This window comes from Apium graveolens, chromosome 10, assembly GCF_009905375.1.
Source record: "Apium graveolens cultivar Ventura chromosome 10, ASM990537v1, whole genome shotgun sequence".
Classification (NCBI taxonomy): Eukaryota; Viridiplantae; Streptophyta; class Magnoliopsida; order Apiales; family Apiaceae; genus Apium; species Apium graveolens.
Window position 1 is genome coordinate 155,394,857 of NC_133656.1, and position 13,968 is coordinate 155,408,824.

Consider the following 13,968-nt stretch of genomic DNA (forward strand, 5'->3'; position numbering starts at 1 on the left):
AGGTAGGGCTGTCAAAAATATTCGAAAAATCCGATATTCGTCCGAAAAATCCGCATTCGTATCCGAAATAAAGCGGATATTATCCGTATCCGACACAAAGCGGATATTATCCGTATTCGAATCCGACGATTGCCGATACGGATACGGATATAGGCATATTCGTATCCGATAATATCTGAATCCGAATAAATATATTTTATATTTAAATACTTAAATAATTTGAAAATATATTATATTAAATTTATAGTATGTTAATGTATACACACATACATACAAATATATATATATATATATTAAATATTATTTTTATAAAAATTTTATAGACATATAGAAAAAATCATTTGAGTTCAACAATTAAAAGATAATGATTATATTGAAAAAAAAAATAAAATTAATTTTTAAAAAATTAAAATATAATTAAATCACTTTATCACTTATTTTAATTTTTAAAAATGAATTTTTATTTTTAACTATATTTTTTTAATTTTCTTTTAATTTTTTTTAATTTTTAATATAAAATAAAAAAATTGATTAAAAATCGGATTCGGATCCGGATATTATCCGTATCCGGATAGTATCCGTCGGATCCGGATTCGGATATTATTCTTTAAATATTTCTGGATTCGGATACGGATACGGATACGGTTTTCCGGATTCGGATCCGGATCCGGATCCGGGTATAGGCAGATCCGTATCCGAATTATCCGTTTGACAGCCCTACACTCAAGCAAGTTTTCTACCCGTTATACTGTTGTTATGATGTAAATATATGTATATGCATTATCTTGTGATAAGTGCATGATTGTTATTAGCAAATCTTGCGATATATTGGAGCATGCTGATATGGTATATATGCATGCCTGTTTCGTAATCTTGATATCTAATTGTTGATTCAAATGCTTATATGTTGCATAATACCTATGCTAGAGATAAGCAGTAGTTGTGTAAACCCTTAGTATAGGGGACCCGAAGGTGAACATTTTCTAAATCGGGAGTCGATGATCCCGAGTATAATATATATATATATATATATTGATATAGTTTTCAAAACTATTAATCGAATAAGGTTTATTCGATAACTTTATTTTATTTAATGAATATTATTTGGAATATTCATTCGAGGACTTATGACTCCGCTTATTTTATTAAATAATATTCTTTATTTTATTAAAGAATAATGTTTCGACAATCAAATTTATTTTCGATTATTCAAATAAAGATCGTACTTTCGTATACGTATATCTTTGGTTATTTATTATTCATTTCAAGTATGAGTTTTAAAACTTTTACTTCAATTATTTTTATAAAGATTATCCTTTATGGGAATATTATTTAAGTAATAATATTCAGATATTTTCTCTAACATATCGGGACTGATTTATTTTATTAAATCAGCATTACTCCAAACATTCTTAAAAATGTTTTTGAGTCTTCAAAATGATTTTAAAAGTTAGAGCGGATCCTAAAACTCGTTTTCAAATTTAAGATCTTTCTTTCGAAGGGGATTTAAATACTCGCTTAAAAATCTGAGGGATCCGGCTCTGTGGTGTATTTTATATTCGCAACGAGGTTGTTGTTTTGAGAAAATATTTTGATTACTTGCTATAAGGAAAGGAGACCCGAGACGGTACTCCTATACGAAAATTCATGGACCTGTCTAAACAGAACTTAGAATTTTAACCCCCCAAACACCACCCTGAGGAAACAATGTAGTGGGAAATTCTTTCAGGGCCTTTAAGTCGCTAAGCTCTCAGAGTTCCAAGGAACAAGTTGACCCAATTGAGGCAAGAGCCTGGCTAAAGGAAATAGGGGAATGGTTTTATATTCTAAATGATTGATGAAACACAAAAGACTGTTTTATCACTTACCTTCCTAAGAGAGAGGCCACCCGCTGGTGGAAGGCTAAGGAAGATAGAGAGATAGTGTAAAAGCTTTAGAGCCAGAACAAAGGCGGACGAGTATGATGAATTATGAATCTAAGTTGTAAAAGTTGTAAAGATTCGTTCTGAGGACAAGAATCCCAGAACGACGTGATGTTTGAATTCAATGATTAGTGGGTTCATGAAATGATTGTAAGAGAAAGGAAAATAAAGGGAGACTGAAGTGGAAAGAAATAAAAAGGCAATACAGTTTGAGGAATGATAAGGGAGTTGGGTATGAGGAAACCCTAAAGACTCATAGCAATAGAAATAGAAAAGTATGTAATCGTCAGGATGAGGGTGATTCACTATGAGTTAAAGTTGATGGTTGAAGGTATAAGAGATACATATATATTATTCTCTTTAAGTTGGGAGGATTCGAGGAAACCTTGAGATAGTTCGAAGGATAAATAATGAGACGCGGATAGACGGAGGAGACAAGAAAGTAAGAAATTAGGAAATTGGATGAAGGAAGTAACCTTCAAAAATGTGAAGTGTATGTAACACCTTTGACTTGATACCCAAAAGGGAGACACCAAGTACAAAAGATATCCCAACATTGAGATGACTGTTGAGATAAACAACAAAAGTAAAAGAGGATTTGGTAAAAAGAAGTTCACGTTGAACACGACCAATATCTTCCAGAATATCCATGTTATCATTACCAAATCAGGAAAGAAAAATGGATAACCGTTATTGTCTTTTGGAGGCCATATGGATTAACCTCATTTTGGATAAGGATATTATTATGAAATTTGGTATAGAATATCGAGGGGAAATGATTGAATAAGATACCCTTATCAGGGATATATGACTTGATTTATCCATGGAAGGATGTAAGTACCTTTTTAAAGGTGGAATTAAGGATATAACCTCAATAACTTGAGATGAACCATGGGGGGAATGCACAAAGGTTGGCATTTCACCCTTAATGGGGATATTATGAGTTTGGATGGTACGGAATGAAGGACTAAGGCAACAACAACCTTTAAAGATCAGTGGAGAAAGTTTTCAGAACTATATAGACAATGGTTCTAGTATTAGTAAATGGTATCTTGATATGCCATGTACCTAGGGAGTACAGGATGAAGGATTTAAGGATAACCTTAGAGGTTTTACAAGGAGAAAGGTAATTTTCAAAGTTCTCAAGAATAGAAATTTTGATAAAGGAAATATGGCGTAATTATAATAATGCCAGGTGGGCACGTGTTAAACCATAAGAAGTATAGATTGAACCAATGGAGGTTTGAATTGTTAAAGCAAGAAGGACCCAAGATAAAAGACGTCCTAAGTATGATCGAGAGTCAGCCGTGACAATGTTCACATCTAAAGACTAAGGCAATGACTTATGGAAAAATGGTGATTTTTTTTTCTCTCTCACCAGGACTTAAGAAAAGCATTTTCACATAAGCAGTGATTGAAATGAGGTAGAAAATTTAGTTGGAGGTGGTTAAAATGACATTGATTGTAAGGAAATTTTACTATCAGGAAAGGCCAAAGAGGTGGCCGACACTTTAAGTGTAAGAGAGCAATTATAGGCGCTCGTGCCAGAGGAATACAGTGATGATGGTTAAAGCCGTGAAGGTTATATTATGGTGTGAAAGATTGACATTCCTTCTGATGATTATGCGATACTCAAACGTAATAGTAGGTCGGTAAAGATTTAATTTATTTAACCACCGTGAGGAGCCTATCTATCTTAGAAGGTCATATCTTGAGATAAGCCAGGACCATGTTACGAGAGGACTAAATGAACCTTTGAGCTTCATGTTTCCTAATAAGGACATATGGTTAATAATGGTATTAACCTGCTATCGTTGCTTTCATTGAAACTCTTCTGCAATTTTATCTGCTTCATGTCATATGTACGTCAAGTTTAGGAGTGTTCTTCATGAATCATGAATGGTGATTATATTGCCTCCTTAGAAGAATTTTATATGACATGTATGGACTCCGTATGGTTAGCTATTAAGATTTCATGGAAAACGAATGACGACAGTGGGTCAGCGGTGGACCATAGTAATGCATCAATGATTCTGCGAGTAATGAGACGATAACAACCGTGAGAGTTGTATTGTAATGGATGTTAAGATTAAGTACCAATAATCGGGTCGTGGTGATGTACAAGTTATCATTGATAGACTAATTAAGTCAATTATTTACCTATGATATATTTATTCCCTCTTATGAATAGAGAGTCGTATTACTATACGAGGAAGGTTGTAGTGCAAGCATAGAATTCTAGTAACAATGATGTCTAGAATTAAATCCCTTATTCGAGTTTCGATGTCGAGGGAGTTTCAAAAGTGAGTGTTTATGAGCTCGAGCAAGAGCATGGATCCATGGAATGATGGAAGGAATAGTAAATATTCTGGCACGTGAAATGTGATGCTAGAATACTTGATGTTGATATATATACACATATGTTTTGTTCTCCTATGACAAACCTCTATAGTTCAGAGATAGATTCCAAGCCAGATATTTGTGGCAGTATTTTTTTTCATATACAATTCTCTTCAATTCGTTCTTTTCTCTCCTTTTCATTTTGTATAAGCTGAGAAGAACAACCCTTCCAGAAGGGGAGGTATTGCTGAATGACTATCTATCTGTGTGATAGAAGCCTAGTAGGATACCAAATGTTGTTTAATTGCTTGTCAAGTACTAAAGGCTGGCCACCTTCTGTACTAACTGTGCGATGTAACAAGTGTTCATGATCATAGTGATCTCTCAATAAAATCTTTTACTTCTATATGATAGATCAAGCTTTCGAGGATGGAAGCAACTAAAGGAAGTAGTATCAGTGCAGTGGTATTCCGGATCTAACGCGTTCGTGATACTAAGGTTGACGCGGTTATTAAAAGGTTATAGAATACTAACGAGCAAAAGTGTAACCAGTATAGTATTATGTACGGAAGATAGTAATGACTACGAACAAGAAAAGAAGGAGTATTGAGAAGCAAAAGCTATAGTGCTAGAAGCTATGATGAGAGTCTGTGCAATAGACTTCAAAGAATTTGGAATGATCACTTAACGCGGATTGAGTTTTCTTACGATAATAGATCGTATGTCAGTATCGAGATATCGCCTTATGAGATCCTTGAGGGAACACAATGTCGATCTCCCTTATGTTAGGATGATGTTGTAGAGCGCAAGATGCTCGGACCAGCAGTGGTCCAAAGGATCAAGGATATAATAGATCTAATCATAGGACGGCTCGTAGTAGCCTAAGATGGACATACGAAGTATATTGATTTGACACGAAAGGATAAAGAATAGGAAGTAGGGGACCTAGTGCTGTTATAGGTATTCCCTTGGAAAGGATGGATGAGGTTCGGAAAGAAAGGAAAGCTAAGCCCACGAATTGTTGGACCCTTGGAGATATTAAGACGTATTGGGAAGTTAGCATATGAGCTAGCCCTACCCCCGAACCTGTAGCAAGTTCATAACGTGTTCCACGTATCAATGTTAAGGAAGTGTAATCCGGATGCCAGACAAATAGGGGCATATGAGCGCATAGACATGCAACCAGACGTAACCTATATGGAGCAACCGGGAAAGGTTATAGATTGAAAAGGAACAAGTGCTTAGGAGAAGGGTTATCAAACTAGTCAGAGTTTGATGGTAGAACCACAATGTGGGAAAATTGACTTGAGAGTTAGAAAGTGCAATGCTAAGAAAGTATCCCTATTCATTTTTATCTGATTCCGGGGAGGGGATACTGTAATAACCCCAAAAATTTTGAACTTTTTGTAACCCTGATGAATAGTGATTTTGCTGATTATGCTGAATAAGAAAACTTTTCATGCCACACTATGTAGAGATTCTTTTATTGATATTCTGAGATCATATTAGTACTCTATATGGTATATAAGTGTATGTAAAGATCGTCAGAATCAAAATTCGAACACTTTGATTTTTTTCCCGAAAATCCACCAGATACAGAAAGAATTGAGTATAAGGTAACATGATTAAAAGGATTTTAATTCAAGGATTATAAGAGAGGATCATAAAAGGAATATAAAATATTGAGAAAGGTTTAAGGGAACCTAAGTAATGAGATCCCGGGTATGATCCCTCAAATGATAAACGAGAACGAAAGTTAAGCGAACCGTATAACAGATAAGTGGTCATTAGCCAAGTAATTAGGGGTTAATCAAAGAGGTTAGTGGGTGATGATGTCATCACACCAATAAGAAGAAGACAAGTGTAAGAAGATGACATAAGAAAGATGACATAAGCATGGTGACTTAAGCATGACAAATGGAGGGATTGGTTGGTTGATTGTGAGCCATTCATTTCTTACCATGGTAAAAATTTAATTAACAACAAAAGGATATCAACCAAGCCAAAACAAATCATAACACAAAAACACAAGTTGACTTTCATTTTGAAGAAAGAAGCTCTCGGCTTCTTCATTTCTTCAAGGAGAAGAAAATCAAAATCCAAGATCCAAGTATTGTTAAATTGTGAGGTAATTATCCAAGGTTCCTTAAGCATAGATATAGCTAACCTATGAATCTAAGCTTCCATTTCCTTCACAATCTCTTCCAATAATTCATGGAAGAAGAGGGTGAATAGTTTTTTCAAGATCTTGAAAATTTTGATCTTATGTTTTTGTTTAGATATAGCTTTTGTAAGGATTTTCAAGGGTGGTTTCAAGCTCCTTAGTTACTTCTACTTACCAAGGAAGGTATAATCTCATACCCTAGCCCTACTTTTGAATATTTATAGTTTTTATGTTTGGTATGGTTCATGAGAAGCATGATTCTTGTATACTTAGAGTGTGGTTGGATTTGTAATGAGTTTGAAGTTGTAAATATTTGATTATTGGTTAATGAACTTAAGTATAGCTTTAGTTCATGTTTAGGGGTAGTATAAATTGGAAAATCTTGAGATGTTGGGGCTGTTGTAGTAAAGTATGGATGGAGTTTGGTTGTAATGATGATTGTGGGTTGATTTTTGGATTGTTTGGAATGGTTTAAAACTTTGGTAATCGCGTAAACAGAGCCGTTGTAATGCCCGATTTACCTTAGACTGTTTTAGTTCTTAACTTTAGGACCCTTGAACTCACTGTAAGAGTCTGACGATTGCCATGTTTAGATATTTCATGTTACGAGCTTCATTTTGATATGTGGTTCGCTTGAATCCGATGCACGGTTTAGGAGAAACGACCGTTTTAAGTAACGATATTTCGCGAACGGACCATTACCCCTCACCTTACTTTGAAACTTTGATTAAGGTCCTTAAATGACTAATTGGGGTATGAAACAATTATGTAAAGTGTATTAGGCAGTTGGAAAAGTACTCGCAAAAGAATCGCCTTAAAATTCTTAATGGTTAATTTATTAAAAATGGTGGAGCCGAGGGTACTCGAGTGACTTAAGTGAATCGTTAAGCGCAAAAGCGAACGTTAGGGTCTAATTGGTTAAAGTCTAGATTCTTAAGCGACTTTGGTTTAATTCCGACTTATGTTATTGTTCATAGGTTATCGGACCCACTCTAAGCTTAAGTCTATTCGGGAACACTCAGGCAAGTTTTTTACCCGTTATACTGTTGTTGTGATGTAAATATATGTATATGCATTATCTTGTGATAAGTGCATGATTATTATTAGCAAATCTTGCGATATATTGGAGCATGTTGATATGGTATATATGCATGCCTGTTTCGTAATCTTGATATCTAATTGTTGATTCAAATGCTTATATGTTGCATAATACCTATGCTAGAGATAAGCAGTAGTTGTGTAATCCCTTAGTATAGGGGACCCGAAGGTGAACATTTTCTAAACCGGGAGTCGATGTTCCCGAGTATAATATATATATTTATATTTATATATTGATATAGTTTTCAAAACTATTAATCGAATAATATTTATTCGATAACTTTATTTTATTTAATGAATATTATTTGGAATATTCATTCGAGGACTTATGACTCCGCTTACTTTATTTAATGAATATTATTTTTAATATTCATTCGAGGACTTATGACTCCGCTTATTTTATTAAATAATATTCTTTATTTTATTAAAGAATAATGTTTCGATAATCAAACTTATTTTCGATTATTCAAATAAAGATCGTACTTTCGTATACATATATCTTTGGTTATTTATTATTCATTTCAAGTATGAGTTTTAAAACTTCTACTTCAATTATTTTTATAAAGATTATCCTTTATGGGAATATTATTTATGTAATAATATTCAGATATTTTCTCCAACATATCATGACTGATTTATTTTATTAAATCAGCATTACTCCAAACATTCTTAAAAATGTTTTCGAGTCTTCAAAATGATTTTAAAAGTTAGAGCGGATCCCAAAACTTGTTTTCAAATTTAAGATCTTCCTTTCGAAGGGGATTTAAATACTCGCTTAAAAATCTGAGGGATCAGGCTCTGTGGTGTATTTTATATTCGCAACGAGGTTGCTGTTTTGAGAAAACATTTTGATTACTTGCCCAACGTTCGGGAAGTAAGTCCATCTATTTGAGTCGGCATAAGCAACATGGGCTCAGTGGGCGTCCATGAAAGTGTAAGTGGCTCAGTGGGAGTCCATCGATGCGTAAGTGGCTGAGTGGCAGTCCAGCTTAGGTCCTAATACGGCCAGGGTGATGAACAATGAGGAATTCGTCCATCTACTAGTAGAAAAGGTTACTTATTGGTATCTTTGCCTGATCAGCAAGATATCAGGTTTATGCCAAAATTCTTTTCTTCCAAATTCATTGGATATGGCAACTCTGTTCATACTTTTCATGACAGAGGTTTTCAGGGAATGTATGAGATATATATATAGGTGTATATATATATCGGGACTTAAATGAAGTATCTCATAACTTCATTTCTTTTGAATGATATTTCAAAGATTGAATCTATTTAAATCTTATATTGTAGTCTCATCTATGTGATGAACTTTTGAAACTGATTATAGCTTGAACGGTGGTAGTTTGAGTAGTATTCGGAAAAGATATAAGTATATTGGAGTATCTTGTAACTTCATCTTTTCAACTTATATCTAGTAAATGATTATCTTATGCATGACAAAGATTTTCAGAAAAATGTTGAGACAAGGTTAGATATATGAGATCACCTTGCAACGATATTTTTATACAGTTATAAACTGGAACTCTGTGTATATTATGCATGGAAGAGGACTTCCAAGATTTTGAAAAGTATATGTACATATATACTAAATATTTTGCGACTTGGTCGCGTTAAGATATCAAACTTGGTTCATTTCTTCTTGACCAAGACTTTCTTGAGTACTATGAGAATGCTCACATATTGTAAATCATTATACATATTATTTTGGTGGGCTTGTTGCTCACCCTTGCTTTCTTTTTTCATCACACAACAACAGATAGACAAGATGAACATGACCAAGCTCCCAATTCGTGAGCGGATAGGAAACGTTCCGCAGTTTTCTGTAGGCGTTGATGTCGTTGTAGCTGAGGTAGGAACTACCAATAGGCTAGGCTTTCAACTTTTGATGTACCAGACTTATGTATACTTATGAATTTTAATAATGGCAAAGAATATGTAAATTTATTCAGAAACCCTTTTGAGGTGTAATGGCTTATAATTGTGGAATAAAATGACTTGTGTTATTTTTGGTATTCATCTCTGAGACTATAACTTGTGGTGTGTGTGTATATTGTGGGGTCACCGTACGCAGTGGTTGGTTTTTTATTAAGATTAAGAGTTGTTAAGGGAATTGGAACTCGTGACAACCCGGATCCCCGACCCCGGATTTGGGGGTGTTACAAAGGCAGCTTAATTATCCCTTCTACGGGGCACTCAACTCCAGCGAAACCATATATCAGCATATCAATTGGGGTCAATCATGAATCATTGTAACCCATTCTTATGAAGGTATCATAGAGTAAGATGTCTACTGACGCTCCATTGTCTACAAGGACTCTTTTCACCGGACTGTTCCCTATTATGGGTGTTATGACTAAGGGATCGTCATGAGGAAACTTGACCCCTTCCAAGTCAAAATCATCGAACACCATTGCTACTCTGGTCCTGGCTCTTTTCGGAGCTTCCCCCACTATGTGCATAATATTGGATATATTTGAGATGTCATGTCTAATATGTTTCATGTTTAGTTTTCAGATCTTAACAAACAGGAAATATCAGTACTGACTGGAATTAATACTTACTGGAAGTCAGGACTTAGTGTCATATCAGGACTTAAGGTCATATCAGAACTTAAGTACGAGAGGACTTACAGTTAAGGAAGGAAGCTGATTAACAGTAGAAGATCGAGACTAATACAGAAGAAGATATGCAAGGAAAGAGTTAGAGGACTAGAAGAATTATATAAGATATCTGATTGATATATTTTAGGAGACAGAATTATATTCCATATCAATTAGAAGTTATCTTGTAACTGTGTGTCTCTATAAACATATACATAGGTTTACACTATATGTGTTACGATCATCGAAAAGATCATACATTGTAACCTAGCAGCTCTCGTGATATTTGTTCATCACTGAGAGAGAACAGTTCCATTGTAACAGAGTTTATTATATCAAATACATCTGTTTTCTGTTACTTGTGTTTTAAATCGATTTGATTGTAGTCTACACTGTATTCAACCCCCTTCTACAGTGTTGTGTGACCTAACAAGTGGTATCAGAGCCTATCTGTTAACACACATACAGTAAAGATCCAAAACAATCATGTCTAAAGAAGCAGAAAATCCAACCAAACCCGATATTACTTTCAAAAGTGTGCTCTTCTGAATATTTTTTATAGATCCAAAGATGCTGCTAATGACACAGTTGTTACCCCTCCTGTCTCTCCTATTAAAGCTACAGATGATGCTAAAGAACAAACTGACAATTCTAAAATAGATATTCATAATTTGAATATACCTGAAGTTCTTTATCTGGAAGCTCCATATACATCAAAGACACCAGCTCTGGAGATAAATTCTGCTGATCAGAATTTAGATGATGTTATTCCTAAATCTCCAGTTGCTTCACACACTGTTGAGCTATCAGAAAAGAATGAGTCTTCCTCAAGTTCTGATGACAGTGTTTCTGTTGAGACTCCATTACCTATTCTGGGCAAGGAAGAATTGGTGAAGAAATTTGTTGAAAAGGAAGCACCTATTCCTTGGGAGGATACTCACAGAGTTGTTGAGTGGACCAAGAAGTGGAATGAATCAGATTTTATTCCATATTCTAAAGTTCTGACAGAGCATATTGCAAAAGCTGATGAGTTGCTCACAAATGCTGATTTCAAGACACAACTCAAGATCACATCTCTGTCTACAAAACATCTCCAAGGTCTACATACTTCTACTCATGAAAAGGTTGATACACTCAGGGAACAAGCTGATAAGCTAAATCTATAGATCAAGCTTGACAAGAACAGGTATATCAGACCTATTTTTGAAAAAGTTGCAGCCATTGAGAAAACTCAAGAGAAGCAACAGGGCCAAATTGCCGAGGTTCTGGCTAATCAAGCTTCTCAGAAAGCTCAATTGGATGAAATCCAATCTTCAGTTGAACTTCTTCTTTCTTTCTTACTTCTTGATGATGCCAAAAAGGGGGAGAAGGTAGTTAAGTCCAAATGCTCACCTACTCAAGAACTGAAGAAAAAGGATAATAAAGGTGATGACCAGGGAAACTCTGAAAATAACAGAGGTCAAAGAAAAGTTCAAGGAAAATCTTCTATTCAGAACAAGTCAAGTTCTGATGCTATGAATGCTCAAAGACTGAAGTCAAGTGGTGATAAACAAAGTCTGATGTCAAGTTCTGATATTCTGATTCAGTCAGGATCTGAAGACTCTCAGAAGTTTTTGCAAACTCTGAAGTTAAAGGGGAAGCAGACTATTGTTTATTATAAAGATCCTAAAATCCAGACACTTGATGAAGAGATAGCAAGAAGATTATTTCTAAAACACAATCCAGGAATGGATTTAGAAACTCTCAAGGAGGAAGAAGCTAGATTTGCTGCTGAGAAGACAAATTCTAAGTCTAAAGCTTCTGATGCAAAGAAACCTCCAATGCCTAAGGAAAAAGGCATTGTGATCAAGGAAAAGTCAAATTCTGAAACTTCAAAGTTCAAGACTAGATCACAGACTGAGAGTGATCCCAAAGACAAAGGGAAAGGAAAAGTTGATGAACCAACCAAGTCATTGGACTTGAAAACTTCTCAAGATCTGATGAAACCAGTGTGTAAAATGCTTCAAGTAACTGATGATAATCTTGTTGAAGATGAAACTGTTAAAATTCTGAAAAGAAGAAAGATAAATGAAGATTCTAAAATAACCTCTGACACAGCTCAAATTGTTATTCAGAATACAGGACAGGAAGGTACAGAAGAAACAACAAATTCTGATCAAGCTATCAAGACATCAACTACTGATAATATTCAAGTTGATTTGGATAAAATGACAATTACTGATAAGAAGAAGCTGTTATGGAAGAAAGCTACTCTAGTTGAACCAAAATCCAATCTCATGATTAATCAACTTGCTACATTTGGGTTGAAATCCAAGCAACCTAGAGATAGAGCTGGATTAGGTTCTGACGAAGAGAAGATTCAAACAGGAGTAAAGGTTACTCTAAGAGATCCTTTCATATTGACAGACAAACCATATGAACAAATCAAACAAAGGCACCTTGATAAGGTGTTGTCTGCTCAAGTTGTGATAGATGCTCATGATAAGGAGAATCTGAAAGAGAAATTGATCTTATTTCTTAATGATGGAAGGACTTATAGATTAGATGATACTGATGTACTAAAGAAGTCTATCAGAGAACTTCAACATATTCATTATCTTCTGGAAGTAAAATCTGATGTTACAAGAAGATGGTCAGAATACATTTCAAAGGCTATAAGAGATCTATTCAGAATCTCTGGTACAAAGACTTCTCATTACAGTCCAATGATTACTGAAGGTGATGGAAGAGAAATTCCTATGCTGAAGAATTCTGATAAGGTGGAAGTTATTCTGAAAGGAAGATGCTTATGTTATAATGAAAACTCTTCATATCCTAAGGTTATCAGACTTGGTGATGGACTTGAAAGTACATTCATTCAAGCTCTCAGAACAGCCATTTATCAAATTGGTGATAGTAAAGAAGAAGAACTGATGCAAGGCAAAGCACAGTTAGCTGAAGTTCTGAAGAAAGCTGAAGATAATCTGATAAATGATTTTGTTAAGAATCATTATGGATTCAGATTGATTCAGTGATGTTGGTAAAGCTGGATGTTTTGTAAGTTGTAGTTAATAGTCTTATTAAACTCTTATTGCATTTGAACTTAAATGTTTTTGACATCATCAAATCTATTAACTTGTACATTCTTGCATAATTTACAAGTTGGGGGAGATTGTTGGATATATTTGAGATGTCATGTCTAATATGTTTCATGTTTAGTTTTCAGATCTTAACTAACAGGAAATATCAGTTATTACTGGAATTAGGACTTACTGGAAGTCAGGACTTAAGGATATCAGGACTTAGATTATCAGAAGATAATATCAGAAGATGGATATCAGAACTTAAGTACTGGAGGACTAACTGTTAAGGAAGGAAGCTGATTTACCGGAAAGAAGATCGAGACTAATACAAGAAGAAGATATGCATGGAAAGAGTCAGAGGACTAGAAGAATTATCTAAGATATCTGATTGATATATTTTAGGAGACATAATTATATTCCATATCAATTATAAGTTATCTTGTAACTGTGTGTCTATATAAACACATACATAGGTTTACACTATATGTGTTACGATCATCGAAAAGATCATACATTGTAACCTAGCAGCTCTCGTGATATTTGTTCATCACTGAGAGGCAACAGTTCCATTATAACAGAGTTTATTATATCTAATACATCTATTTTCTGTTACTTGTGTTTTAAATCAATTTGATTGTATTCTACACTGTATTCAACCCCCTTCTACAGTGTTGTGTAACCTAACACATAACTTCTCTGATATTAGCTTTCCGTGAGTTCTTAGACAATCCAGCAACAATTGGTCCTCCAAAGATTGTGTTTATTATTGGCCCTCAAGG